This window comes from Cryptomeria japonica, chromosome 11, assembly GCF_030272615.1.
Source record: "Cryptomeria japonica chromosome 11, Sugi_1.0, whole genome shotgun sequence".
Lineage (NCBI taxonomy): Eukaryota > Viridiplantae > Streptophyta > Pinopsida > Cupressales > Cupressaceae > Cryptomeria > Cryptomeria japonica.
This window is the reverse complement of record NC_081415.1, coordinates 436532893-436560675: the sequence shown is the minus strand read 5'-3', so window position 1 is coordinate 436560675 and position 27783 is coordinate 436532893.

Sequence of the window (27783 nt, the reverse complement as noted above, 5' to 3'; positions counted from 1 at the left end):
CCAGCAGCCATATCATCTCCTCCAAGATCTTTCACCAGTTCACTGTGGTAGGATCCATAATCAGCAACCATGGCATTAATTTTTCAAGCCCCTCAATACTGTTGTTCATGGCTTCTTTGCTTATGTCGACCAGGTTCTTGATATTTTTCTTAATCTCTACCATGGATTGCTCCACCTTATCAATCCTTTGTTCGTGATTGCATTTCAGCACCTCAACGTCCTGGGAGAGTTTTTGTGTCATAATCATGAGTTTCTCCAGTTTGCTTGGCCCAGGGGAAGTAGTGAATATATCAATTATCTCTTTAACCCCCATTTTGAGGGTATCAATTTCACACTCAACCCACTTCCAGAAGCTCTCCTAGCTTCTGGTATCTTCCATTACCAGATTCATCAGGTTACCATTCTTCTTATTCCCACTGTTCTCTTCATTGGCTATGGTCCTCTGTTTTTCTTTCAGGACATTGATAGGAATGTCCAGTTTAATCCCTTGGTCCGTAATCTTTGGGTTGTGGTCCTTAAACGCCATCTTTTTCTTTTTGGTGAGGGGCTCGGCCTTGGAGATCAGTTTGTTGGTGGTTTTGTATTTGCTAGCCGCCCATCTGGGAGGGCTCTTGTCTATTCTTATCCCCTCCCATTATGCTCATGGTCACCAAATAGTAGGAGATGGGGCTCACCAAGGAAGGCACCAACTAGTCGCAGAAAATGGGCCACACCCACAAAATATCCAAACAGTAGCAAAAAATCCACACAATGAGGCAGGAAATTGAGTCGTTGAGGAGGTTTCTAGATCTTTGATTAGGGAAAACCAAAAAGAGTTATTTCCCCGTCAACTCAGTCATGTCATGATGAGAGATCATTGATTCACGCAATAATCATTATGTGCCAATTCGCACAGATTTTTGGGGAAAGAATCCTTGCTACTCCACCAGTTGGTTGCCACGTATCCCACTGCTAGATTGGCCAGTAGATCCACCACCTTGTTGCCTTCCCGGTATATGTGCAAGATTTTGAAATCTTCTAGCTCATTAATTATATTTCGGCAGTCCTTCATCAGGCTGTAATCATCCAGCTAGGATCCATGCGTCCACTCAGATAATTGACAGTGTTTAGTGAGCTAGACTCGAGTCAGACTTTAGTAAAGCCTTCTCTTTTAGCAATGTGTAAACTAATGTGGGCAGTGTTGGCTTCCACATAGTGGTTGGACTGGGTGCCCAGGGGGAGCGCCACCGTGAAAACTAGTAGACCAGAATGATTCCTAGCCACTCCCCCGCACCCAACCGGCCCAGGATTTCCTTTAGCCACCCCATCCACATTGATTATATCCAGCCCATAGGGGGAGGATGCCATATAACATTTTGTCTGCACTACTTGGTTTTGTGAACTGGATTGGCGATATTCCAATCAATTTGCCATTGATTAATAGTATCCCAATCCACCTGGAGAGTAGGGATGGGGAAGTCATTCTTTCTGCTGGGGATAGAGTGGAGAAAGTTCTCTTTGATAGCATTGTGAATTCTAGCAGCCACAACAAAAGGAGGAGTTTCCAAGTCCCTGAAGACTCTATTGTTTCTTTCTTTGCAGATGCCCCAGGCAATATGCGGAAGAGATAAATTCTAGAGAACTCTTAAGGGCTAATTATCAGAGGGGCATTTCCATTTAAACCATATTTGTTAGGGAGTATCAGGGAGGACCCAGGCAATGTTCCAAATGTTAAGGAAGTGATTCTAGATATCCTTGGCATAGGTGCAATGCAGCAGCAGATGGCCAGCATTTTCCTCCACCTCTTTACAAAGAAAACATCTATTAGAGAGAGGATTACCTCTTATGCAAATATTATCAATGGTAGAGATCTTGCCCTACATAAACAACAAGAAAAAAATGTTAATTTTAGCAATTAAGTGCTTGTTCCAGATACCCGCCCAAAATAGTTAGAATAAAGTATTATATTAATTAATTGAGTGATAAAATAAAAATGTAATAATAATTGAAACATAATAATATAGAACTTATAATCTCATAATAATATAACACAATAAATAACTATATTATATTCATAATAATAAAATTATCTAATGGCGGATGACCCCACAACGCAATGGTTTGTAGCCTACCCCATGGGAGGTCTTAGGTTTGAGCCTACCTTGAACCTACTATGTATAGTCCCAAATTTGTCGGCAGTGATGTTTGCACAGAACAGACAACACTGACAGACATAGTCAACAACGAAGACCATGCCCAACGTTGATTACCTAGCAATGGTGGGTGCGTGGAGGTCCAAGTGTGGTGGAGAGATAAGGGATGTGTGCTAGTGGAGAGATAAGGAGTGTGCACCATTGGAGTGATTAGGATCAAAGTTCGGAGTGATAAGGGGAATGAATGGAGTGATAAGGATTGGAGCAATAAGGTGTGCATGGAGTGATAAGGTGCTCGGAGTGATTTAAGGAAAGATAAGGTGTGCACAGAGAAATAGATAAGACGACACAAGGAGATATAAGGGTGTTAATGTCATACATATCTAAGGATGAGGCCCCTCAAAATTGTGGTCTCGCTAGTTCATAGCTCCAGTCAAAAGCGATTCGACCTTGATCCCTTACTGATCAAAAAATAATAATAAAATCATCTAATATAAATATGCTACAAATGATATAATATAATTAAAATATAATAATTTAGAAATACTATAATAGTATATTATATTATAACTTTTTAATATTCTAATAATAATATTAGACTTTTTAGTATTTTACATTTAGAATTGAGGTTTTAAATATTGAACATAATATTTTTAAATTAAGATTATATTATAATATAATAATACTAATATCTAATTTAATTTACTAAATATAAATTTCTAGTTTTTTTTATAATATTTGAAACAAATAATATAATCTATATATAATAATTAAATATAACTTAAATTTTTAATATATTTATTAATTACAAAATCATAATTTTACATTCTTTAAATGTAATTTTACATTTTTTTTCTGTTTTTTTTCCAAGGTGAAACCCTTTTGTTGGTTGGCTTGAATTCCGGTTGGAGCGGTTTACATTATTGAGTTTAAGGCATTACCAATATTGATTGACTAACATATATATTGGGCATGAGTTTTTTCAAGTATTAATTACTCGTGGCGATCAGTTTTAGTGCCCAATACACTAGCTTTAGCAACAGTTTAATCCCAAGCCATCTCTTACGATATTACTCTACGAAAGGTACAATCACCATATTAATCTTTGACCTATCTATTACAAAATAGGGAATGGACATTTTCATAAATCACAAAAATAGAGTCCAAAATTTGTCGACCAGGGACAAAACCATTTTGGTGCCTGGAGATCAAAATAGGCAGGACATCTTTGAGTCTGAAAAACTAAAATCTTAGAGAAGATTTTATAGATCGAGTTACATAAACTAATGGGTCTAAAATCCTAAAATCTACTAGCATCCATTTTTTTGGGGATCAAAACAAAAAAAGTGGTATTCGGCTCTTTTAAAAGAGAGCGGGAGCCAAAGAACTCTCTAGTAGCCTCAAAAACATCATTACCAACAATTTGCCAGTACATTTGGAAAAAGAACATCGAAAAACCATCCGCACGCATATAAACCTAATGTTTAGTTGTAATACAGGAGTAATAGTCATTTATTTATTTATTTTTATTTGTGTGACTAATTATTTAGTTGTGTTTCTTACCCAATGACCAAATTAGTCATTTATAACCATGTTGCAAAAAATGATTAGAATTTGGTTATTTTTACTTGTCATGACTAAAAGTTTTAGTCACCTGGTCATTTATTTGTCACATTTCTACTAGTGTAATGTACTTGTTGGATTACCACATGTGAGTAGTATCATTCATTACATGGACTTGATTCTTGGAGCTAGTTTGCCTAATAAAGAAGCACGTCAGATGACACTGACAGAAAATGAGGAATTAAATAGACAAGTGTAGGAGTTATTAAGGAAATGTTTGATCAAAGAAAGTTTGAACCCTTGTGCAATTCCAACAGTATTAGCACCTAAGAAGGACGGAGAATGGAGGATGTGTACTGACTCTAGAGCAATAAACAAGATCATAGTGAAGTACAGATTCACCCTTGACTAGGATGGATGACATAATGGATTGTTTAAGTGGAGTCAAATATTACACAAAGATAGACCTGGAAAGTGGATACCATCATATCGGAATCAAAGAAGGGGATTGGTGGAAGACAACATTCAAGACAATGAAGGACTATATGAATAGTTGGTGATGCCTTTTTGACTGACTAATGCACCGAGTACTTTCATGAGGTTGATGAATGGGGTATTGAAGAAATTCTTGGGTAAGTTTGTTATTGTGTACTTAGATGACATCTTGATTTTCAGTAAGACAAGCAAGAATATATGTTACATTTGAGACAAGTTTTGTAGAGGTTGAGAGAAGAGAAGTTGTTGATAAACATTAAAAAGTGCAGTTTCATGAAAGAAGAGCTAGTCTATTTGTGATTTGTGATATCTACGGATGAATTGAAGATGGATCCTGAAAAGGTAAGAGCAATTGTTGAATGGCCTACACTGATTAGCATTGGGGATGTAAAATCATTTCATGGGCTGGCTAGTTTCTACCAGAAGTTCACCAGAATTTCAGTTCAATTTGTAGTCCTATGACATAAACAATGAGAGGAGATAGAGAGGATTTCAAGTGGACATCAGGAGAAAATAAGAGTTTTGAGTTATTGAAGCAGAAGGTGATAGAGCATCCTATATTGGCTTTACTAGATTTTAGCAAAGTATTTCAAGTGGATTGTGATGCAAGTGGGAATTCAATTGGAGCAGTGTTAAGTCAAGAAGGAAGATAAGTAGCTTATTTCAATGAAAATCTGAATGATGCTAGAAGGAGATATTTTTTGTATGATCAAGATTTTTATGCAACAATCCAAGCATTGAAGAAGTGGAGACATTATTTACTACCTAAAGAGTTTGTTTTGTATACCGATCATCAAGATTTTCAATATCTAAACAGTCAAGGTAAGTTGAATCAAAGACACATGAGATGGGTGGAGTTCTTGCAAAGTTATACCTTTGCATTAAAGCATAGAAATGGAAAGTCAAATAAAGTTGTTGATGCCTTGAATAGAAGGAGAAACTTGTTAACGGATATGAGAGTGGAAGTATTGGGTTATGAGGAATTGAAGAACTTGTATAAGAATGACCCTGATTTTGTTGAACCTTGGAAGGCTTGTAAGTAACCTGTTGTGGTGGATAGAAGTAAGTGGCTCGATTATTTCATTCAAGATGAAATGTTGTTTTGAGGAATCCAATTGTGTATACCTAGGAGCTCTATGAGGGAGAATTTGATAAAAGAGAATCATAGTGGAGTACTATCAGGACACTTTGGTGTTGATAAGACATTTGCCTAGGTTAGTGAGAATAACTTTTGGGCTCAGATTCATAAGGATGTTAGAAAATTTGTCTAGAGTTGTAGAATTTGTCAACTTTCAAAAGGCAGTAGCTAGAATGTTGGATTGTATAAGCCTTTGACAGTTCTGGAGAGACCTTGGGAAGACATAAGCATGAACTTTATACTAGGATTGCCTAAGACACAAAGAGGAAATGATTCTAAATCTGTGGTGGTGGACAGATTCTAAAAGATGGCACATTTCATACCCTATAAAAAGACAACAGATGTCGTGCATATAGCTAACCTATTTTTCAAGGAAGTGGTGAGACATGGATTACCTAAGAGCATAGTTTTTGACATAGAGACTAAATTTGTTGGATATTTTTGGAGAACACTCTGGAAGAAGATGAAGATAGATTTGTAATTCAATTGTACTTTTCACCCACAGACTGACGGACGGACAGGAGTAGTAAATAGGAATTTGGGAAATTTATTGAGATGCTTAGTTGGAGAGAAAACCAGAAGTTGGGACTTGGTTCTTGCACAAGCAGAGTTTGCCTACAACAATTCAATGAACAAGAGTACCAGAAGAACACCCTTTGAGATTATTACCAGAGTACACCCTAGAGGTATATAAGAATTAAGAGGCATTAGTAATGAGGATAAAAGGAGTGCAGGAGTGGAAGCATTTGCAAGAATATATGAACACAATACATAATCAGGTCAAACAACATTTGGAGGACATGAATAGTAAGTATAAGGAGAAATTAGATGAAAAGAGGAGACGCAAGGAATTTGAAGTGGGAGATGAAGTGATGGTGTTTTTGGGAAAAGAAATATTCCCAGTTGGTACCTATAACAAGTTGCAGGTGAGGAAGTTTGGACCTTGTAATATTCTGAGCAAATTTAGTTCGATAAATGCATATGAAGTGGAGTTACCTGATACCTTGGGTATTTCACCTATTTTCAACATTGCATACCTACACTAGTATCATGAGGTAGAATTCAGTGAAGAAAGTGCAGCAGACTTGGAGACGCAGATACCTCAGAGGGTATCGAACCATATTGAAAACATTTTTGATAGTAGAATTGGGTGTAGCACTCGACGCAGACAATACAGAGAGTATCTTGTGAAGTGGAAGGACAGAACAATTTAAAACTCATCATGGATTTCTTAGGATGAGGTAGACCGTCTTGGTTTTCCTCTAGCCCCCGCAAAGTGAGGGAATCACTTTTTATCAACCTCGGATGTCTAATACAGGAGCATTCCTGGTTCTTGGCAATGTTGCATCAACAAAAAAACATTCACATTTCAACTTTTGTTTTATGTTCAGTTTGTCTTTGCAGTTTCAACATTTCACTCTACATTTTTTCACATTTGTTCACCAGATCTTGTGGAATTGGATTTTGTTTGCAAACATGTTCATCTACCTTATCCTAAGTCCATCAGACGTCTAGATCTTTTCCCGACAAGTTATCGCTTCCGAAATATGTGCTAGTTTTGTTAACCAGAGCACTAGAGCCGCTTGGACCTATTTTGCTAATAGAGAATCTTGTGGATCATTTATGTAGCTTGCAGAGCCTAATTTCATTGCTTCCAACGCTCCTTGGTTTGTGGCCGACCTTTTCCTAGGTCTGCACATCATTCTATGTTGTTTTCAGAGGAGTTGTTTTGGCGGAGGCCGACCTTGTTGTTCTACACATTACACTTTCTTCATCGGCAATTGTTTTTATCTTGGGCCGACGCGGATCATCCCAGAGCTAAGAATATCATATAAATCAATGTGACTAAGCATATGGTAGATAGTTTTTAGGATACAGAGAATTCATCAGAAGATTAGGGGATCCGGAGTTAGTTTTGGCTCGCGTCTTTGCTTGAGCCCGAATGTTTGATATAATAAAAATCTGATTCTGCATTGCCTCCATCACATTGAATTGTTTCTGTTGTGTGACTCTCGCTGCACGGTCCCAACTGTTCCTTTTGAGAACTCTCCTACCGTGACTACACCAGTTCTCCTCCAAAAATATATCTCTAAGAATGTGCAGCTATACTCAATGTCTGTTCAATTGTGTCTATTACTCATAGACTTCTTTTTAGAACTATGTTGTCTACTTTTGTGTGGCACTACATCTGTAATGGATTTATGCGTAAGAGTCCAAGTATTTGCCACTGATGTTGCCAACGTTCTGTAAGCAAATATTAGTGCGTGTCATTGTTGAAGGCCGCCCTGCTTGATAGTTTTGATGGTAATAGGTGAGCGCGAGGGTGTCGTGTCTAAACAACCTAACGTGTTACATATATGGTATTGATTCATCGAACACACATGCTTCAATGGAATAGTCACCATCATCTCAATCGGCTGGGCCGCAGTTGATAATCAATATTCGAAAACTATCAATTTATACGTGTTACATATATGGTATAGATTCATCGAACACACATGCTTTAATGGAATAGTACCTATCTATAGGCTAATGTCACCTTGATCGGCTGGGCCACAGTTGATAATAAATATTCTAAAACCATCAATTTATATAGTAAGGTGTGTAGAAGGGAGCTTGTCTTTTTAACTCGCTCTTATCTGCGGCAGTCACGGTGGGAGTAAACTGAAGGAGGAGATGAAACAATGAATGCAATTTTGTATCATCTTGCTGCTCTCCTCGTACATAGCACTCGATCTTTCTATCCATTCTGCAACACCAACACTTTGTGATTGCCCAAGGCAAGTGGTACTAGGCAAGGAGGGTGATGGGCTTCAGAATGCCACATCACGCAACAGCATAGAGGAGGGTAGGGCATGGATTAGGCGTGATAGCGGAGGGAAGGTGGCAGTAAGCAGGGACAATGACGATGAATTGTGCGCCACCAGAGATGGCCACCGAGAAACCACGTCCCGTGAGCAGGAGAAGGATATGGCGTGGAGGCAGATGAAATGGATCGGCAAGGCAGCGTCATGCAGAGTGAAAAGGCATTTGATTGAGAAGCTGGATGACGTCAACAATTTCAGGAGGGGCTTCGTCCTCAAATTCACGGGTGACGGAGGTCCACGCCCTGGAGATGAATCCTCACCTTTGGCATCCACCTCACAACATATTTGACGAGGAGGCCAACCTTTTGCCCGCCCACATCCGCGGCTCGAATCTCATCCGTGTCAATTCAACTCCTGGCATTCCTGAGTGGATGATGCGACGCGTAAAAGTGCACTATCGTCGGGTTTCTCATATGGACGATCCCTCCACGAATTCGATCAATATAACTCGCTTCATTAAGGAGGAGCTCCGCCTAACGCCTGCTGAGGCCGTGGTCGTGAAAATGGACATTGAAGGCACAGAATGGCCCATTCTCAGACACTGGATTAACGACCCTCAGATGCCCCTCATTATCGACGAGCTTTTTGTTGAAGTACATTACGCAAGCCCCAGCCCAAGTTTAGTCGGATCGGATTTTACCCGAGACGATGCTCTCACTCTCCTTGCTGATCTCAGGTTGCATGGCTTCTATGCCCACTTCTGGCCCTGACTCCTTTATGCCCTCCTTTATATAGAAATTTCTAATTCACTATTTTCATTCAGTTTCCCTTCTCTCATATTATTGTTGCTCAAAACACATTTTCATAAGGTACCATCTGCATTTCCAGTATCACAGATTTTATCTTGGTGTCTTCTCATCTAATTTTTTATAGGAAGGCGTGATATTCATATAAGTAATAATATTGCTTATAAGCAGGCTTCGACATTTTAACTGGGTATGGCTGTACAGTCAGCCTTCTGTACGAGTCTTTGGGAAACATTGTCATGTAAATGGGTTCAGTATATATAAATAATTAAAAATCTATTTTAATCCAAAACTATTTTATGTTGCTATATTAGTCAATTCTCCCCAACTCGTTTTAAACTGCATTTTAGGTCCAAAATTATTTTGTGAATGAGTTCAAAAATAACTGTATAAATGAGTGCTATGGCCAGGCTTTAGGCTGAATGAACTCTGGTCATGTAAAATAAGCTCAGCCAGATCCAAGCTATTCAATGACGAGAATTTGATTCAAATAAAATTTGATCTAAGACTATCTTGCAATAGAGTTTGAGTTCAAAATTACTTTATCTATTAGCTTAAATTATATAAACTCTAATATAAAATTTACGCATTTATATTATCATTATCATTCAAGTTGTACTTAAAATTCTTTTACAAAAATTAAGGATAGTTAATAAAATTAAATATCTTATATTTTAAAAGATATTTATGTGATGAATTAGTAAGATTCTTTTTGTTTTGAGGTTGACTAGCTTTATATTAGAGGTGAAAGGGTTGTGATTCGGGTTCCAATGCATGTTCTGGGTATTGTGAACCAGTCTAAGTTGGGATTGGGGTCTAGTAACATAGATGTACTAGAGTTATGCATAGATTCCAAGAATTATGTGAGTATTTTATGCATAGATGTACTAGAGTTATGAATAGATTCCAAGAATTATGTGAGTATGTTGCTCAGTAAGGATGCATTTGATACTTGAAATGTGAGTGGCATTCATGCATCAAAATTAGACAAGCCTGAAAATGTTATTACCTCAAAATTATGCAAAACAAGCATCAATAAGTAGGGCTAAGTTACACTTAAAATATGTAAGGGGACCAAGTTACCTTCAAGATTATTATGGGTATGTGCATTAAATACATGGTCCAAAATTAAATAATTGAATTCATTTAAGAGGTTGTCCTACCAAGATGGACCATTAGATTTACGAGCTCATTATAAGTCGTGAGATCTTTTATAACAACTTAGACAAAAGGGATTGTATATTTGGTTGCCAAACCTATATAAGGACAAGGAAGATCATTGTCGGAGATCATCAAGGAAGGTCAAGGATATGAGGATAAAAGATCAAAATTGGGGACCATGAATGAGAATTATAAGGGAAGATCATAATCTAGGTATGCTAGAAGTATTCTAAAGGCTAGAGGCATCATAATAGGACACCAAAAGAAGAAACCTACAAGAATTTAAAAATGAATTCAAATGAGGATTATCCTAGATATGTCAGGAAGCTTGTTACTGAGATCCTTCATAGTAGATCATTGTACTTGAGGTATGACAAAGGAATTGGATGCAAAGTGCTTAAGAAATGAAATTTGAGGAGAACAAATATTGAGACTATATTGATGTTGGAGCACAAGATATCAAGTTAAATATGTTGTTCAACATTGAGATATTTTTATATGTTGAAAGCTAAAATCTCAAAGACGATTGTGCTAAATGTGAAGTCCATGTGAAAGGACTTGTTTAAAAATACAACGACGACAAAAGTATTTCAAGAAAAGAGCACATAATTGGAATGTATAGGGTCATTGGATGCACTACTAAGAAAGTACGAATTTTTAAATAAGTTGGGAGAACTTGGAGCATGTATTTGATGAAGTAATAAGAGAGAGATAGTTGCGAGGTAGAATTTTTTTATGGATGAGGAATATTGTGGAAAACTATCTAAGTGGCTTGTGTTGCATGTTAAAAAAGAGGGAAAGGTGTTTAGATAATGGGATGAGCTATGTATGTTATATTCAAATAAATGAGAGAATAATCTATTCATGTTTGATTTGAAAGTTGAAGGTATTTTGAAGTAACTATTGGACACAAGAAAATTTACTAAATCACCAGTTATACAAGTTCCAAGAGATTATAAAGTTATTACCTAATTAAGGTGCCATCAACATTGTAAATCTTATAATATTTACTTTCTCCAATAACTTGGTCAAGGTAAATAACGACCATTAGGGAAGGAAAGGAGAGAACAAGATGAACCAACAAGGGAGAGTTCTTGTGCTCATAAGGAAAATCCTAGACAATGATAACTAGGTGAGAAGGTTGGGACTAGGTATATTAATCTCTACTCAACAATATCCATTTAAAATGAGAAGAATTGTGATAAGTCAAACCTAGTTGGCTAACATTGTTTGTTACTTGAAAGCCTATCAAATGCCAAACCTTTGAGAAAACTATTAATTGGAAAATGAAAAATACTTCATCTCTCTAGTTTCCTTAGCATCATCCAAAACTTTCAAAGCCCAAAACATTGATGATAAATTGAGTAACATATATATTCTTATTTGGGTAGATTTATTCATTTAACTTGAACTAACTTAGCTATATCTTTTCTCTTAAAAATTTGACTAGCATGTTTGTAGAATTCCTCTAAACATAAATATGATTTAGAAGTATTTGTAGAAATTATATTTAGGATGTCTTGCAATTAGGTAACCATACTCAATTTTCTTCTTAGTAATTCTTGTTCCTTGAAAATGATGACAATCAATCTTCCAAACTATTGTTCAAAGGTCAAGAGTTAAATTTTATATTTTAAAAAATATTCTAGAAAAATAGAAATAAGAATAGCTTATTTATTTAAAAAGGTAATATGAAAAATATATGTGGTTAGATAAGTATTTGTAATTAGATTTCATATTGTATATAGAATAACATAAACAATGTGTAAGGCCTTTGTGATAGAATTGCATGAAACTCTCATCTAAACACTAATATATTTGGCCTAAAATCCCAACGAAGGTTTCCGACAGAGAAGGCATATTGTGACCAAATTTGATTTTTTTTTTGAAAAAATGCCCGCATTCATCGAAATTCCAACGATAATTTAACATTTGATTTTGATGTCCAGAAGGAATTGACAATGAAATTTGTGTTTTTTTAAAAAAGTGCTCGCATTCGTCGAAATTCCGACGATTGTGGGCATTATTTAAAAAAAAAAAAAGACCAAGTCATTTGATAAACATTAATCCCGCATCTTCGTCCCGTCAACCTCTGCCATATTCACAAAAAAATTGGGCATTACAAGGAGGGAAACAGTTCTGGATTGCGTTGCCGCCAAGATCCAATTGAAGAAAAAAGGTAGGGTAATCAACCAATTCATTCACAGGATGTTTTCTTGTCTGGTAGAAAAAGAGATAAATAAGATTGATTTGGATGGTTGATCAATTGAAATCATCAATTATCCTCTTTATAGGCATAACCTCTTAGGGAAAACCCTAATTAAGGAGCGGTATGACCTAAACCTGCGTGATCAAATAGGGAAGAACCATAGATTGTGTCACTCTTATATCCGAAATTTGTTGGAAGTTGCCTGAATGTAGGCTCTAGCTGAGGAGCTTACCTTGGGTATGGATGCTGGTATATATGGTTGTGATAGAAAATCCCTACTGCAGGACTGTCAGACCACTGTGTAGTGATCAAATGCTATTTTTTGTCAGTGTTTTGGAGGGAGGATAAGCGTACCCTGATAGGAAGGTGGTATAAAATGGAAGTTGAGAGGTATAAGGTTATGAGGTGTGGGTTAGGATAAGATAGGGAGGTAAGTGATGAAGGGTGTAATGGTGAAAGAGTAAGTTAGGATATGTTAGGGGTTTTGAAGGTAGGAAAGTGAGTGGGGGGGGAGATAAAAGGATGTGAAGGATGGAATGGGGTTAGGTAGGTGAAGTAAAAGTAAATGTGTATGAGGTTAATGTTTAGGATAGGATGTAGGAAAGTGAAGGAGGTTAAGAGAGGGGATATGAAAGGTAGATGGAAGGTAATAATAATAGGAAATGAGGTAAAGGTTATGAGGTGTGGGTTAGAAAATAGGGTGTAGGAAATGGAAGGAAGGGTCATCCATGTTGTAGTGCTTCAAGAGGAGCACATTCACATGAGGGACAAGAAGAGTCATTTCATGTCGTAATGTACCTCCTTAAACCTTCCACCAAAACCAAACTCTTTCCCAATCTCGCTAATGGACTAACTCAACTCACTATCAAATTGTGACAGTCAATGCAAGGTTTAGGACAGTAGTAATTAGGATATTCTAATTATGGTGGGGCCTAGCTAACATAGGGTTATATGAGACAGGGATAAGTTTAACATTGATGTGTATTATATTATCATCAAAGTTTCATGTTAGTGTTACTTTGTATCAGCATTAACCACTTATTGTCATTTCATTATAATCAGTTTGTTATTCCTTATAAGAATTTGTAGTATTACCATAATTTGCATAACCTGAATCTGATTGTATCATGTATTCTTGAGATTATGTGCAGATATATATATTTATATGTTATTTCTGGCAGTAACATTATGTTATTTTAATGTTATTTAAATAAATAGATAAAATTTACCTTCTTAACTTAATATGATATTAATTGTCATTGACTTGATTAAGAACAGCTTAATTTATATTCAATGATGCACAAATCTGAATTTAAATATATATATATATATCATATGGGCTAATATATACTCTAATGCTAACTCAGGAAAATCATGCTTATACATACTTGACATTGAACTTACCTCTGTCTTTATCTCTCCCGGTAGACTATCACTATTCATCTTGTATGCTCTTTTAACTTGGGCATTAAGGTTGTCCTATCCATTATCACATGACTATTTTTTCTTGTTCTTATGGTTTCCTATTGCTCTAAACATGATTAGGATTTTTTACTATGTTGATTACCATCTTTAATGGACTTCCATCATGAAGACTTATTACTATTTTCCTCTTTGACTGTCACAAGATGACTAAAATGTTTGCATAGGTGATTAGATCTATTCATGTGAGTTCTCTTCATAATATTGGTAATTGTCATACTTTGATCGTAAAGATACCACCTTAGCAGTAGTGAGAGAAAAAAATAATGATCACCCCATACCCAAAACATGGTGATCTTGCAAGCTAAGGATTAGAACAAAGATGGAAATACAATGCACAATTAATTCTATAAGAGCCTTCATCATCATTGAAAAGACAAGATAGAGTTGCATACCAAGTCTTTTGTTCAATTATCCTAAAGTGCTTTGGTGTTTTGAGACTGCTCACTTTCCTGTTTGATAGTGAACATCCATTTTACTACTTTATCTCTATTCTTAGATTTGGTCTGAGTCTTTTATGTATATAATTTGACAATGATTTTATCATTTTGACTATGTTTCCAATGAAAATGATGGGCCATTTTTATTTCTTTTGAAACATTGAATCTACAATAAATATTATCAAACACAGTAGATAGTGATGGCTCTTTTTTACTGTGTTTTCCTATCTGTTGCCCTCTTACCAACCAATATATATATGTTTCTCTTAACACTATCCTAGAAGATATTACTATTGTTTCAATGAAACTTGGCTTTGTTTACTTCTTATTCACTATTTTGTTGGTGAAGCTATTCCTTTCTATGTCTTCTTTTAATGTGTGCTTTAAAGTGATGTGTTGTTCATAATTCTTTTCCTTAGACCTATACATAAGGCTTGTTATTGTCATCTACATACCACAATTATACTATGCTCTCAGACTTAGGCATATCTGTGTTTCCTTGCACATTTACAAATGTGCATGAGAGTCATCTTGAACTAGTTCTAGGGAAGTATCTAGTAGAGGAAGCTTCATAAAATTACAGTTTGTGTTAATATGTTCCAAACATATATGCAAATAAAAAATTGACAAATATACCTCAATTTTGAAATGCTTTAATGTTTCTAGAACATGTTAGTGTATGCTTTCATCATGGAAAAACATAATATAGTTTATCATAGCCGATGTAACAAAGTTGTATCTTTGAATGCCTTGTTCCTTGATTATAGATCTATGCTCAATTTATTTGAATTGCTTGATTGAAAAATTGGTAGATGTGGGTTGGAGTTTATAGGGGTTTGAAATGAGAAATAGACTTGTATCTATATGAAGCTTGCGCCTTTTCAAATTGAACTTTTGGAAAAGTCCAAATTTGGAGAGGAAATTCCTACTATTTGTGAATCCAACATTCATCCTTCACTTATCATCCACCATATGGCCTATTTATTAAATTTATTTCTTCTACATGTAAAATCCATATGCACAAGATGGAATGAAAATTGGTAGATGTAAAAGCCATATTCCACAACCTTTGCTAAAATCCTTTCTGCCAGTGCCAAAATGTGAGGTTTGCAACAGGATGCGACATCCATCAAAGCATAATAGAGATGAGACTTCTAACAAGATGGCAGATCAAATAATGTAGGAAAGCATAGATTATAAATAAATACAAGATTGCAATTTATAGAGTTAACTTCATTTTGTCTTTTTGTGGCATTGAATTTCACAATGTTTTAAAGAAGATATCACATTTTTTCCAAAAAATGTCAAAACCCTAGCTAGTGTTTATTGAGAGGAGTAAATAATGTATAGTTTGGTCTCCCATGCATATAAATTCACCCAAATGTGTGGGAAGACCTTTGTTCATGCTATGTATCATATTATGTTGTGAGGAAAGCTCCAAATTAGATTTGGTACGTGTTTGAGCATGAGAACAGTCTGATATTGCTATGTATCAAACAGTAAAAGACAATAAGAGTGAAGAATTTGGTGGGAAGACCAAGCGATTGGTATTTTGAAATGGTTGATGAGAGAGAGAGAGGGGTGAGGCGACCCTATGCAACCTTCTGAAGGGTTTGTGGATCAAAACCAAATGAAATAGATTAAATTTCTATGACTGTCCTAAGGGTATTGATTGTCAGGGTCATAGTTTTACTAGTGATATTGTTTTTGTTTTGACAGAGTTGTGTTTGTAAGCCCAAGTGTGGACATGTAATGGAGTCATGATATGTCTTAAGACTACATCAATAATTAACAACAACATAGTGTGTAGGCACCTAAAATATGAAAGGAATACATATTGGAAGGCACTTGTGATGATGCCATGAAAGGTCTAATATCCCTATGTATCAGACTGAGAAAACTAGTGAAAGACGAAAAAAATGCATTGAGAAGGCAAAATTTTGAATTTCCTAATGTTTGTTATTGAAGTGATGTGTGGGAACCCTGCCAAGTCACCTTGTTGTAGTTTCAGAGGGTGGAAAAAGAATAAGCATTTTATTTACCGTCCTAATAGACCATCTGTCATAACAATGATTACCAATGATGTGTGCATTGCAAACAAAGTTATAGAGTAAGGCTCTTTCTATTGTAATACCAAGTGAGTGTTCATAGACCTTGTGTAGGGTCCTCCAAGCATAGAGTAAGGAATTTGAAGCCTAGATACATTGATTTGGCCTTGTGACCATCAATGAGTGTTTACCCAATAGGAGAAGTCTTGAGACTGAGAATTTTGGAAGTGTGGCATTGTTGAGAGCCAACACTTATGTGTCAACCCCATCTTCACGTATTATGATTATTTTCCATGATACTTGACCCTATCTTCATGGTGTTGGCTCAATTCATATTAGTGTGTTTTGTTGAAGAAACATGATGTGAGAAGTTTGATGCAGAGGCAAGGGTAGAACTCAGTATTTCATATTAGGACAGCAACCACATTGATTAGGCAAGTCAAATAAGGTCTCTCAAATGTTTAGGATATACAAGGGCAACATTAGTCATGTAAGTATGCATGAGCATGGGAATGGATAGTTGCTTTCCTTTTAGACTAATTTGGACAGTATTGAGAGTATCCTATAAGGAATGATTATCACCATACTCTCAATGACTTCACAATATTGATAATGAATTCACATTAGACACTCATGGATTACCCCAATTAGACATTAGTCAACTTAAGATATGATACAAGGATTGCATACCACAAAGCCATTAGATATGTTTTGAGATGAAAAAGAAGAGTTAAATGGTTTTGGTTCAATTTGGACAATTTCTATGTTCAAGTAATTTAATTTGGTATATTATAATGAAACGTCATTTCATAACTAACATTTCAACTTCTATATAACTAGTTCTATAGCCCGATTTTCTTTCCTATGAAGAAAGACCATGTCAGACAATATCATCAAACAACAAAATAAGGAGACAGTTGCTAGATTGTGGTCTAACTTGAAAAAAAAAGGTGATGGAAAATGTTATTGTCCCTGCAAAATTTCTAAGGGGTTAAAGACTAGAAGAATTCTAAACAAAACAACTAAGAAACATTGTAGGTTGCATGGTCACATTGAAGGTGGACATGATTATCATCCACTGGTAAGTTTTTCATTATATCATTTTAACAATTTATATACATAATAAATCACTTGATGATGAGATCATGATCATGGTTTATTTATGTTTATCAATTTTATATAGGTCGAGCACCCCAAGAGCACATGATATGGATCAACACAACCCAGAGAATATGGTTTCCAAAGTGGAAGAACATGGAGGTGTGAATATCGAAGCTGAAGATAATGATCCCATGGAAGATGATGATCATGAGTCACAAAACATAATTGAAGATGATGGTACAAATACATTGATCCATGACATATTTAGTACTTGCGCAGTTGATCATGATGATGAAGATAACCTTGATGTTTTTCATGATATCCCTCTACTTGAGAAGGCATCTGAGGCCCTTTACGAAGGCTTGCAAACAACTCTTCCCTTTGTTGTATTGTTGTTGGTGAACTTGAAGGTTATGAATGGTTTATCCAACATAATAATCTCATGTATGTTAAGCTATGTCATATATGTCATAATAAATGGTGAATCATGTTGTACCATTAATATTTTTATATTAACAAATTATATTTTTTTGTTGTAGATTGATAGGTGAGTTTTTGTTACCACCATCAAATATTCTACCTCGCTCATACCGAGAATTATCTGCCATTATGAAAGATATTGGAATGAAGTATCAAGCAATAGATACTTGTCCCAATGATCATATTATATCACAAACAACATGAATTTCGATTTGAATGCCCTGAATGTCATATCAGTAGATATCGAACAGATCAAATAACAAAAAGGGTTCCTCGCAAGGTTCTTCGCTATATTCCCATTATTCCATGTATGCAACGATTATTCAAGTGTACTAGCTTGGCACAATTTATGGATTACCATGCACACAATAGAAGTTGAGATGACATTATTCGAATTCCTGCAGATGGTTCAGCATTTATGGACATAGAGGAAAAGTGGCCACACTTTAAAGAAGATCCTCATAATCTTAGGCTTTCATTGGCAACAGACGGTGTCAATCCATTTGGAGAGATAAGATCTGTTTACTCAGTGTGGCCTGTTTTTGTTATCAACAATAAAATTCCTCCATGGATGTCAATAAAGAGGGAGCACATAATGTTGGCAATGATTGTTCCAGGTATTTATCATTTAAATATAGTCGTGTACATTTAATTATAAATATTGCAGTAAAATGGTCATAATAATTATGTAATGTTTTTGTTCATTTGATTAGGTAAGTACCAAGTTAAAGATATGAATGTATATATCGAGCCTCTTATCAACGAGTTGCTGGAGTTATGGAATGGTGTCACTATATATGACATCTCTAGACCAATAGAACAAAGATAATTTCAATTCCATGTGATGCTTCTATGGACAATACACGATGCCCTAGGGCTAACACATTTTTGTGGTATGTTATAGTATTTAAGTTGTGCATGAACATTATAATTCAAAAAATTAACATATTTAATCCAATTATACATTATCTTGTAGCTCTTCAAACAAAGGGAAAATTTGCATGTCCAGTTTGTGGTCCAAAGATGAAATCTTGTCATTCAAAAAGTTTAGGAAAGCAGGTGTTTGATGAGTATAGAAACTTTCTCCACAAAAATCATAAGTATCAAAATACTGAAAAACATCTTTTCAATGGGAAATAAGAGAATACATCAAAGCCATGAAGAATGACCTGTCACCTATGGAAGTTGGATTATAATAGAATTAATTGTCAAAGTAATGTCATTCCATCTAATGGTTTATGTCATAAAACATCTTTTCTATTTTGTTTTGTTTACTGATGATGTGATTGATGATCGTGAAGGTCATGAAGGCATAAATGACCACCTTCCTAAGGGACTAAAAAGTTATCCCCAACAATTTAGTAGGTTTCCCTACTATGAGCAATTATAAATTATACATTTGTTTGATACTATGCATATTGGAAAGAATATAATAGAGACATTATGAAAAATATTGGATGGAAGGCATGACAAAGAAAAAATTGTCAAAATTTGTAGTGACATTTAGGATTCCAATCATGTGCAATGATAAATGTCCTTCAATCAAGTAGCCATGGAGACCAGATTAATATAAGTGAGCTTCCTTGGTTATTAACAGACCAATAAAGCAATGCTATAAAATAAGTCATACAAAAAATTCGATTTCCCACAGGATTTGCTGCAAACATAAACAATCTCATATAAAAAAAAATGAATTTGGGCCAAGGATGAAAATGCATGACTGGCATACTTTCATTAAGTTAATTCATGTTCTTGTGTTTTTACTATGTATTTAAGTACTACGCGTGTACTTTTCATTGTATTATGTTAGAAAAAAATGAAAAGATAATTTTATAATTGTTGCAGTACATTCTACCTCTATCTCTCCCAGATGACTTCGATAATAATGTCAAGCAAGTCATATATGATCTTGGAAAATAGATGAGGTAAGTAGTGATATTTGTTCAGTTTGTTGTATAGATATTATATTTGCGATTTGTTTTACTTATTATGTGATATATTTTTTTGTGTCTTGAATATCTTGTAGGTGGTTGTCATGTAAATAAATCCATAAAAAAGATATTAAATATTGGAAGAGAAAAACTCCTCATATAATGTGTGAAATGCAAAAGTGACTACCTCCAGCTTTTTTCAATGCACAAGAACACTACCTCATACACCAAGTTGAGGAGATTGAATTGTGTGGACCTGTACACACTAGGTCAATGTGGATGGTTGAGAGGCACTTGAAATTTTTGAAGGATTTGGTTCGACAAAGAGCACATCCTGAGGGTTCTATGGTGGAGGGATATATGGTATACCAAACTATGGTGTACATTTCTGAATATCTTCTTAAGTTTGCAGCAAACATCCACGTATATCGCATTTGGGATCCCAACCCCATTAACAAATTCGAAGGGGAGTACTTCTATGGGGAAAGGTAGATTGAGGGAAGAGAGAGGTAATTATAAGATGTTATTGTAGTTAATTAATTCTTAATCTTCAAAATAAATCGGTTGTAAGACGTCTATTTATTTTTTGTACAGTTGGTCGAGGGTGGGATGCACTACATTTGTAAATTGCAAACAATCTTGATTGGATGATGGTATGGATTGAACGTTGTCAACATTATGATCGCACATTAACATGGGAAGGTGTGGCTTCATTGGTTAAAGAAGCTCATCGTAGTGGAGATTCTAATTTTATGCAAAGGGAAATTGATTTAGCATATGGTTTAAGAGATAAACAGGTACGTATAAATTTATTAATCACTCATATGTTTATCAACTCACAATGCAATAAATTTTACATGTTTGACATATTACAGGTCAAACACCACAGCGCTATGTGCTGCAATGGTCATAAATTTTGCACAAAAAAGTTGGATGACACGAAGAAAACTTGTGATTCTGGCATCACTGTAGTCTTTGAGGTGACAAATATTTCATCGAGAAATGACGTACATCCTCAACAGTCTCAAAATCGACACTATGGCATTTTAGATGATATACTTGAGTGTGACTTTAATTCCTTCAAATTAGTTTTGTTCGTCATCAAATGGTACAGGATACGATTGAATAAAAATGATCATGATAGAACTGTTATCGAACATGATAATGGTTTTACAATGGTTAATACAAGGTCATTTGAACCAGTTGGGGATGAGACCTATGTTCTTCCAAGCTAATGTGAGCAGGTATTTTACTCAGAGGTTCGACATAAACTAGGTTGGTCATTTGTTGTTAGACATGATCCAAGAGGAAGGTCGGGGTAAGTGCACCAAGATGGTGGTCAAAAAGGTTGGTATAAGTGGACACTTGTTTTATGAAATCAGGTGAACCTGAACTTGGAGGTAATATGTGAAAGTCATCCACTGAAGATATGAAGATAATCAAATGACAAATATTGTAGTACACTCTAAATCTAGTTTCCAAACTACTAAACTTTTTCAAAATTGCATAAGATTAAGGGGGTCAAATCCTTCGCGCATGAAAAACTAACCCTAATTTTTTCTCAAAAACATAACATGGTGTCTGACGTGCGCATCAAAAAATTCATAGTTAGATTTAGTATTTTGACAAATCCTTTGGCAAAAAGATAGTTAAGAGTGAGAAATAGAAGATGTGTATTTTTTTGTAATTTTTTGTTCAGTATTTTTTTTTTATGATTTTTCCAATCGAGCACATCCTAAAAAATAGGTACATGTTCGTGCGTGAAGCATAAGTTGCACTAAACAAATCAAAAATAGAATTTTTTTTTAAAATTGTAAAGAATCAAGTGCACTACAATAATATATAAAGTTTTTTAAATTTGGATAAGTGTATCAAAAGTTATTCAAAAAATGGTGCACCTATGTCTGTGCGAACTATGGAGGCACTGGTAAAAGAAATTCAATAATAATATGTTATTGTTGTTCAAATTGAAAAAAAATTATATGGTTAGAAAGATCAGAAGATGGGTGAAAATATGGTGGCAATTTTATAAATACCCACTTGATGAAGTGTAAACCTGATGATGACAAAGTCGATAAACCAAGTTGATAAAATAAAACACGTCAAAATGAGAGAAATGGAAGGAAATCAAACTTCCGAACCGTAGCTTTGTCATCCAAACCTATTTCCAAGCCTAAACAGTCAAAAGCGTGTATGGGGTACTTATGGTGTAAGCAGAGCGTACGTGCTCATTTTCCTATAAACAGCGCGTACACGCTCTTTTTACTATGAACAGTGCATACGCGCTATTGTATAATATGATATTCTATATATAATATGTGTATATACATATAATATATGTAATATATAATATGTCTATAATATGTGTAGTCACATAAATCTGTCCAGTTTAATTAAATGAATATTTGCTATTTATTTGATTAAAAATCCACTAGCCATTAGTTAATTAAATTAATATTTAATTAATTCACCTTCGAACATTCTCCTATTAATTAAATAAATTATTCAATTTATTTTAATTAATTCATTATACCAAATTCACAAACAATTAAATGAATAAATTCTATTTTAAATCCCGCTTTTCCTCTTTTAAATAAATTAAATAAAACATTTATTTAAATCATTTATACCCCCACTTGTATTTTTCTACAAATGCAACTTGCACACATTTATTGAAATAAATTAATTTTATTTTAAATAAAATGTTATTTTCTCTCACCCACCATCTCCCACTTGCCCTTCCTAAATTCTTCTAGAACCTATCTAATCCTAATCAATTAACCTAATCCATCCCCTAATTATTGTCACATTCCTAAGCAACTTCAAGTCACTTCTCAAAGACTTCAAAGTCTTTGAAAAGCATTTAATGCTTTGTGTGTTCAACAATCTAACCTCTAAAGTCTTCCAAAACCACTAATGGCTCTTACATGACCATTAATGGCTCTTACATAACCATTTATGGCTAACTCAACTTGCACTCATGTGTCTCCTCAAGCATTTATTGCTTTGACCATGGTTATCCCTTTTGCCTTTGCACAAGAGTTTATCCATTGGATAAAAGCTTTATTCTTTGAATAAATAATTTATTCACTCAACCCAACCTTGACCTTGACTCCCAAGTTAACTCTCAGGTCATGTCAAGTATTTAATGCTTATTCCCTCTTCTCTCAACCTATCTCACATTGACACTTGTCATCCTGGGATTGGGTTGAAAGCCCTCACATGGATTGAATATCATTCAATCCTGACCCTTGTTGAGATTACTCAATCTCACCCATCCATTGCTCCATTTTACCTATAAATAGAGCTCACATTTCTCATTTTCAAATCCTCAAGCATTTAGCATTCATAGTCATAATCCTGAAAACTAGTATGCATCTAAGTTATAGAGAATTTTTAGAGAACATTTAGCATAAACCACTAATATCTTGTTATTTTGGTCTAAAATAAATCATTTTTAGCATCATAGCATTTAATATTAGCCTTTATTCATATTTGCATAGCATTTTAGAGTAAGCATCTACAATCTTAAACCTCCATAAGCATCCATAGTGCAAAAAGTTGTTGAGAGCTACACTAGTTTGGAACTTGGAGAGGAGAGGAATAAAGGAGAAGGAGCTAAGAGCATGGTAGAAGGCATTTGGAGATGTCTTCTTGCATTTACATTCGTAGTTAAATGTTTTACTTTGTTTTTGGTGTCTCTTTTGATATGCCTGCTTCAATTAGTCTTTGATTGAATAACACTAACTTTTATCATTTTTTTTTGTGTGTTATTCCACCACAGGTTCTAGTCTAACCTTCCCCTGTTTTGCAATGCATCATTTGGTGAACTTGACGTGAATCCAAACACCCAAAAACAATTTTTTAACACAACTAACTTGTTTGAATGTTGACCTTGACACACAAGTCGCGCTTTAGCGCTCTTGATCGCGTTGTAGTGCTATTGCAATTTGACATTCTAGCACTATTGTATTTACAATAGCACTATTGTATTTACAATAGCACTATTGTCTCAAATTTGGCGCTATTGACCATTATTTAGCACTTTTGTGGCTTAAATAGCGCATTTGTGCTTATTTTGGCACTTTTGTATTTGCTGTCAAAGTTTTACTTTTAGCGCTTTTGTCTTCGTATTAGTGCGTTTGTGTTAAATAGCGCTTCTGTTTGCACACAGAGTAGCGCTATTGTAACAGAACGTTGTAAAAAAAGACCATGTAACCGAAAAAGTAGTTTTTCTTGGGCTTTTGGAAGCCCTCCATAGGTTTGGATTTTCCTAACTATTCATTTCTTGTGCAGGTTTAAACTAACTTCTTTTGTTGTTTAAAAGGTGAAAATTTTGCATTTGGTGCTTTAAAATTGAACGAAAACAAATTTTCTTTCATTGCAAGTTAGGATACACTCTATTTTTGGTGCTTAAAACAAGGAAAGACAAATTTCATTTTATTGCATCAAACTTAAACAAAATTCACAATCCACCTAAGATGCGTAGATCCTCCTACACAAGTGCATCAATCATTATCATCAGTTATTTTGTTTCAAACTTTCTTAAGTTTAAACCTACACTATTAGCACATACTTTGATCAAGTATCTTCGAGTCTCAATAGGTAAGCAATCATGGCACACCTAGACTTCAACAGGCATTTATCCTAATGACCTAAAGTCTCATCAGGGCTGCTATAGTTCAAAACAACTCTCATTTCACATCTCCATCCATCCATCATTGGCATCCGAAGATTCTCTGTTCAAACACTGGGTCCTCTATTTGTCTGCACAAAAGCGCTATCTCCTAACATAAGCACTAATACCCTAACAAAAGCGCTTAATCCACTATTCAAAAGCACTACATTAGCTATGCAATAGCGCTACTTCACATCACTAGCACTCAATTAACTACTCAATAGTGTTGAACAACCAATAGCGCTCAAACATCTATACAATAGCGCTAATATTTGCAAAAGCGCCCAAACGACTGCACAATAGTGCCATTGCAGCACAAAAGCACTAGTTAAATCGACAAAAGTGCCAAAACACAGTTTCAGCGCTATTGTCTCGACTCAACTTAGACCTAGCTAAAAATGCATCAAAAAAGCAAAAAATTCAAAAACTCAAATTCACATACTGCTGGTCCGTAGTTATCTGGTCATTGGAATCATCAAACTCGCTCAAATCGGTGCTCTGCTACTGGTACCCGGCATCCTGACTGCTCCTTGCTCTTCCAAAAAATCACTATCAGAGCTAAAGTTTCACTAAGGATGCAAATGCAAATGAGCCTGTTTTTACCCCTTTCTCCCCATATAAACCCTTCATCGTAACCATAATTTTTCCCCACTCACCACCGTGGTCCCTGTGAACTTTTTGAGCCTTCCATTTCTTCATTTTATCTTTGATTTCTTCAATTTTTCACCAACATTGCTAACTTCTTCTCTTCTATCACCGTGCCAATTTTCATTCTTTTTCGAGAGATTGTCCGATTTTTCAAAAAAATTCAGCCCATCTCTCGAGGGGGCATACTATCCATTAAATCAACATTTTATGGGGCATTTCTTCACACCTATTTTTCTTTCTTTGAAACAACACGATAAACCGCACCATCTCAAAGAGGGGCAAATGTAGTCACATAAATTTGTCCAGTTTAATTAAATGAATATTTGCTATTTATTTGATTAAAAATCCACTAGCCATTAGTTAATTAAATTAATATTTAATTAATTCATCTTCAAACATTCTCCTATTAATTAAATAAATTATTCAATTTATTTTAATTAATTCATTATACCAAATTCACAATCAATTAAATGAATAAATTCTATTTTAAATCCCCCTTTTCCTCTTTTAAATAAATTAAATAAAACATTTATTTAAATCATTTATACCCCCACTTGCATTTTCCTACAAATGCAACTTGCACATATTTATTGAAATAAATTAATTTTATTTTAAATAAAGTCCTATTTTCTCTCACCCACCATCTCCCACTTGCCCTTCCTAAATTCTTCTAGAACCTATCTAATCATAATCAATTAACCTAATCCATCCCCTAATTATTGTCACATTCCTAAGCAACTTGAAGTCACTTCTCAAAGACTTCAAAGTCTTTGAAAAGCATTTAATGCTTTGTGTGTTCAACAATCTAACCTCTAAAGTCTTCCAAAACCACTAATAGCTCTTGCATTACCATTAATGGCTCTTACATAACCATTTATGGTTAATTCAACTTGCACTCATGTGTCTCCTCAAGCATTTATTGCTTTGACCATGGTTATCCCTTTTGCCTTTGCACAAGAGTTTATCCATTGGATAAAGCTTTATTCTTTGAATAAATAATTTATTCACTCAACCCAACCTTGACCTTGACTCCCAAGTTAACTCTCAGGTCATGTCAAGCATTTAATGCTTATTCCCTCTCCTCTCAACCTATCTCACATTGACACTTGTCATCTTGGGATTGGGTTGAAAGCCCTCACATGGATTGAATATCATTCAATCCTGACCCTTGTTCAGATTACTCAATCTCAACCATCCATTGCTCCATTTTACTTATAAATAGAGCTCACATTCCTCATTTTCAAATCCTCAAGCATTTAGCATTCATAGTCATAATCCTAAAAACTTGTATGCATCTAAGTTATAGAGAATTTTTAGAGAACATTTAGCATAAACCACTAATATCTTGTTATTTTGGTCTAAAATATATCATTTTTAGCATCATAGCATTTAATATTAGCTTTTATTCATATTTGCATAGCATTTTAGAGTAAGCATCTACAATCTTGAACCTCCATAAGCATCCATAGTGCAAAAAGTTGTTGAGAGCTACACTAGTTTGGAACTTGGAGAGGAGAGGGACAAAGGAGAAGGAGCTAAGAGCATGGTAGAAGGCATTTGGAGATTCTTGCATTTACATTCATAGTTAAATGCTTTACTTTTTTTTTGGTGTCTCTTTTGATATGCCTACTTAGATTAGTCTTTGATTGAATAACACTAACTTTTATCATTGTTTTTAATGTGTTATTCCACCACAGGTTCTAGTCTAACCTTCTCCCGTTTCGCAGTGCATCAATATGATATTATATATATAATATGTGTATATACATATAATATATAATATATGTATATATATAATATATGTATATATATAATATATTAAATAATATATACACATGTAAGTGTATTGTCTCCCCCTCTCAAACACATACAAGGTTCCTCTCTCTCTCTCTCCCTCCCTCTCTCCCCTTCTCCCTTCCTCCATACCCCATCCGTCTCTCTCTCCGTCGCTCTCTCCCCTTCTCCCATCCTCCATACCCCACCCCTCCCTCTCTCCCCTTATCCCTTCTGCCATACCCCATCCCTCTCTCTCTCGCTCTCTCCCCTTCTCCCTTCCTCCATACCCCATCCCTCTTTCTCTTCTTCTCTCCCTCCCTCCCTCCATACCCCATTGCAACTGTGTTTGCACTTCTATAGAAGTAAGTGAATTTATTTCTTGTCTGCAACTTCCTCTTTGTTTTTTATTATGTATGCTCTCCTAATAAAATTGACTGATGGATTTGTGTGTGTATATTGAATAGGAGGAATAGGGTTTGAAATTAAACCACAAGTGTATTACCATGACAAACAAGGAAACCTGCAGCAATATTCTTCTCGAATGTGTTTTTAATGAGTAGAGAAAATGTGGAAAATAGTGTCAACAAAGCAACATGATGAGTCAGAGTACTTGCAATATGTTTTTCAGAAGGAAACAACAGGTAGGAAGAGAAAGAGGGAGAGTAACACAAATGATGTCCTGTGGAATGATAGTGGTGGGTATACGAGAGTTCCCATGTTGTTACACAATGCCTGTCGCCTAAAGAAATTAAAGTTTGTTGTATGCATGGCAGTGGTAGTATATGATGATCATCACTTGTCAAACATCTTGGAATGGTACATACCCATGAAAGAAATCAAGTGTGTAATTCCTATAGTCACAATCGAGATCAGTCTTATAACCTTGCA